The sequence below is a fragment of the Trichosurus vulpecula genome, chromosome 4 (genome assembly GCF_011100635.1).
Source record: "Trichosurus vulpecula isolate mTriVul1 chromosome 4, mTriVul1.pri, whole genome shotgun sequence".
In the NCBI taxonomy this organism is placed as follows: Eukaryota; Metazoa; Chordata; class Mammalia; order Diprotodontia; family Phalangeridae; genus Trichosurus; species Trichosurus vulpecula.
In genome coordinates, this window is record NC_050576.1 from 220,262,350 (window position 1) to 220,267,537 (window position 5,188).

Below are 5,188 nucleotides of genomic sequence, written 5' to 3' on the forward strand. Positions count from 1 at the left end.
GAAAACCCTAGCCAGATGTGAGGCGCAGTGGAGCCTTGAATGGCTCCCAGTGCGTTTTATACAAACAGCAGCAGTTAAGTATTAACTCTGTGTGTGCCCGGGTTGGCAGGGGAAAAATCAACCTCTGCTGTTCCCCGCCACCCCTTGGGAGCCAGCCCAGACTGAAGAATCAGACTTACAACATCAGAGTATCTGAAAGTCAATCCAGATGTTGTTAGCCTATTTGTGCCTGCGAAAGCTAGGAGGCAGTGGCATCAGGAACCCAGACCAAGGATGTTCAGGGCCAGGCTGAGGAGCATCAGAAGCCAGAGACTTCAAGTCATGAGATTAGAGGGATTTGGGATCCAAAAATGCCTGTGACCAAAACTGTGAATTTTAAGCTTCCATTCTATGACAAACCTGAATTGGACCCTAGAAGTTTAGGACATCTGAGTGAGGAAAGGATTTGATGCCCTATCTCCATTCCCCATCCAGAAACTAAACCTAATAGCAAGCTCGTTGTAAGAGGAGCTGACTGGAGAAACAAAGTTTTCTGCTGTGGCAATGACTCTTTTCTCCCTCCTCTCCTCACCTCTCCTTCCCTCCAAGCCCTATGTAAGAAGTGCCTGGTATGGGCAGAGTATCTCTACTTTAGGCAGCCACTCCCATGTGCACCCCCTCTGGCTATATCTGGGCAGGAGATAAGGAAATATGGTGAACTGGCACTGGGTTCCCAGGGGAAAGATGCTTTCCCTTGCTTTGGTATTTCCTTCCTGGATCTCTCCACATATTTCTTCTTGGAATGCCAAGTGCAAACATCTGGGGGGTGGGGGAGGGATTTTTTTAAAAATGGTTGGAGTAGCTACCATACTTAATACACATCTGGCACAGGTAATGTTGCCCCAGGGCTGGGGGTCAGGCAGGAAGCCAAGTATGGATGAGGATTGAAGAAGGAGAGAAGATTGATGGCAGATGAGCCATTGATGTCCCATGGCAATGAGGGCGCCATGCCATGCAGACTATGAGCAGTGAGCTGACAGTACTAACACTGTTGTGTAGGAGTAAAAGAAGCCAGGACTGCCAATACGGATTTTAAAATTTTGTCAACTACTTTTTAGTCCTTTTTTATAGTATTTAAAACTAATTTATTCTGAATTCAGTAAAGAGTGCCCAGTTTATTTTCAAGGGACATTATTAGGAGATTCAATACTTTGGTTTCCTGAGGATGCTATTCCAGATACAGTTCTAGCTAATGATAAGAATAAGCTCAGAAGTCTTACATTCGGGAGGATTTATATCTAAGGCCTGGCAAACTTACATCCTTATGCTTATCACATCAGGAAAATTCAGAGATAAAGTCATCTTCATTCCTGTAAGTAACTTAAGCAAGTTTGGGAATGAATAAAGGCATGAGCCCAACAAACTGACTGATTTCCCCTTAGCTACTTTGTCCTCAGATGGCCTTCCCAACACTGATATCACAGGAAAACACCACCATAATCTTATAAGGAGCAGTTGAGAAAGGACAAGGACTCAATACCTTTATGGAACTGCTGTTAGTTAAGAGAATCCAGGACCCATCTACAGTCTTCCTGGAATTTGGAAATTTCCTGGATTAGGTCCTAGTTAATGTCTTGAAATTCCCCCATTTTCCTACCCTGGTAGCTCAGACATGTGGCAGCAATGGATTAATGCTATGCTTTATTTTTTTCAAATGTTGAATTTATATTAATATTTCGTTGGACATCACCTTTTACAAATATAGAATCCTCCCCCATTCTCCTATCTTACAAATCATCCCTTGAAACAAAGAACAAAAAAGAAAGAAAAAAGCAGTTCAGCAAAAATAACCAACACATCAACCAAGTCTGACAAGCGTATGCAATATTCCACATCCAAATTTCCCCACCTCTAAAAAGAAGGGAGGGAGGTGAGATGTATTTTCTCATTCTTTCCTTGGGGTCAAACTCAAGCATTATAATTGCATGAAGTTCAGTTTGGGTTTTCTGTTCTTTCCACTTTCATTTTTGTACTCATTGTGTATATTGTTTTCCTGGTTATGCCTACTTCATTCTGTATCACTTTATATATCTTCCTATGTGTCTTTGAATTCTTCATATTCAGGCATAAGAAGAGGGTGCTAGGTGGTACAGTAAAGTGGATGTGGAGTCAGGAAGACTTGAGCTAAAATTCTGCCTCGGATACTTACTAGCTGCGTAACCCTGGGCAAGTCATTTAATATGTTGGCCTTGGTTTCCTCATCTGTAAGATAAGAATAAGAATAGCACCTGTCTCACGGTGTTTTATGAGAATTAAATGAGATAACACTTGTAAAACACTTAAGTAACTAAAATGGACAACTACTTTTTGTTTACAGTTCTTTGCTACCACATAAGTGCTACTATATGAATATTTTGTTGTATGTGGGATCTTTGCTTCAATCATTGACCTCCTTGAAGTATACACCTACTTAGTAGTGGGATCTGGACAAATCTTAACATGCTATATAAATGTTAGTTATAATAATAATTATTATAACCATTATTTTTCTGTTCATTTTTTTCTGTTCTCTACTCAATATCCTCCATTCATATGGTATGATTTTTCCTAAAGCACAGGTCTGTTCATTAAATTCCAGTGTTTCCCTATCACTTCCAGTATCAAATACAAAATCCTTCATTTGGTGTTCAAGATCTTTCATAACCTGGTCCACCCCCAAACTTTCTAGTCTTCTTATACCTTACAACCCAACACCTACTCTTTGATCCATGATAATGGCCTCCTTGCTATTCCCTGAACAAGATACTCCATCTCTTGTCCCTGGCTATTTTGTCTGGCTGTCCTCCATGCTTAGGATGCACTCCCTCCTCTTCTCTGTCTCCTGGCTTCAAGTCCCAGCTAAAATTCCACCTTCTATCAGAAGCCTTTCCCAATTCCTCTTAATTCTAGTGCCTTCTCTCTGTTAATTATTTCCTATTCATCTTGTATATAGCCTGTTTGCACCTATTTGTTTTGCACATTATCTTCCCCATTAGATTGTGAGCTCCTCTTCTTTATATTCATAGCTCTTAGAACAGTGCCTGGCATAATATTAGGAGCTTAATAAATGCTTATCAATGGACTGAAATGAACATCTACTTTATGTTTACAGTCCCTTGTGACCACAAAAGCACTGCTATGCAGCTCTTTCTGTGGTAGCAAAAAAATTGGAAATCAAGGGAATGCCCATCAATTGGGGAATGGCTGAACAAGTTGTGGTATATGAATGTAATGAAATACTATTGTGCTATAAGAAACGGGGAAAATACGGACTTCACAATAACCTGGAAAGACCTACATGATATGATGCTGAGTGAGAGGAGCAGAACCAGGAGAACATTGTACACAACCACAGACATATTGATTCTGTGATGACTAACTTCGATAGACCTGGCTCTCCTCAGCAATACAAGGCTCAAAGACACCTCCAAAGGACTCATGATGGAAAAAGCTAGCTACATCCGGATAAAGAATTGTAGAGTCTGAATGCAGATTGAGGCAAACTATTTGCTCTTTTTTTTCTCTTCTTTTTTGGTTTTGTTTCTTTTCTCATGATTCATTCCATTGGTCATAATTCTTCTTTACAACTTGACTATTGTGTAAATAAATTTAATGCAAAGGTTTATATCGAATCTATATCAGACGGCATGCCGTCTTGGGGGGAAAGGGGAGAGGAGAGAGGGGAAGAAAATCTGAAACTCAAGAACATGTAGAACTAAGTGTTATAAACTAGAAATAAAAAATATCTAATTAAAAAAAGCACTGCTATGTGAATATTTTGGTATATATGGAACCTTTCCTTCTATCTTTGACCCCAAAGCATACACCTAGCAGTGGGATCTGAGCCAACATATACATTTTCACCATTTTTTGGTGTAACATCTTTTTTTGCTAAGTTCTCCCACAGAGACTATAGATACTGTTACTGAACTTTCAAAAGGCCAATGAAATGTTGTGTAAATGGCACTCTTAACAATCATTTGGGGAGACTATTAAGAGTAAAGGCTTGAGAAAAACTGAAGATGTTCTTTTTCAGTCATGGCTGGACAGAAGCTGGAGATAACAAGAAAAAAAAAGAGGAGACTTCTTTCTTGACGGAACTTTTTTAACCTTTATCTTATGAAGAGAAGATGAAGAGAATTCTTACTCAGAAATTTTTTGTTATCTTGAATGAACTAAGTGGTATGGAACTATGTCCTTAAAAGTGAAATCATCTGCCATTAACAATTAGGGTTTGAGGTATCTCTGGTTGTAATCATTCTCATGGCTAAAATACTGTAAATAATTATCTTTTTATTAGATTTCATTGTTGATAAGTTGTGTATTCAATAACTAATATTTACTTAATCTTAGTAGATTAAGGAATCTAATATAGAGAGAGGCATGAGTAACTATTATCAGAAAAAGTTAGTTTTTCCAGTTTACTAAATAAATAATATTTGATGAACTTGTAGGAGCTTTGAGATTAGTTAATTAATTGAAAGATATGTTGAAATCATACTAACTAAAGCAGAAATATACAAACATATCTCTGGCTTATCCTAGAGCTCAAGATGACAAAATGAAATATGGTAACAAATCAAGTAGCAGTCTTACTAGTGAATGTGGTCAATCCCAAATTATTTTCCAAAATGTTTAGACCAATTTATAGCTCCATCAACAGTGTATTAATATGCCTGTCTTCCTTCAGCCTCTCCAACATTGATGGAATTCTCATCTTTTGTCATCTTACTACTATGATTTTGTTCAAACAAACAAACTAAGCACAGACAAGAAGAGCAAACATTGGGAAAATTTAAATTTTCAAATGCTTTATTTTTTCTCCTCTAAAAATAATACACTGGGACTCCAGAATAATACCATTCATCATCGTGGAAAATTCATCGTGAGACAGATTCAGAGTGGTTTAATTACCAAAGTATTATAAGAACATGCCAAAGCTAGAAGTTTTTTTTTTTTTAATTTGGAACAAAAATATTTAGAGGCAGGTACAGCCACAATACAAGTATGGAGAAGTAACTCATGCCTCCAATACTGCAAGACTACTAGTATCTCCTGGTGATCTCATTGTACTGCTTTCCATTGGTCACTAGAATCCTCATTCTATCATCAACAAACTTCCTTTCATTTTAGGCTCTTCCTCTTGTGCTCCTTCCATCTTCTAGCTTTC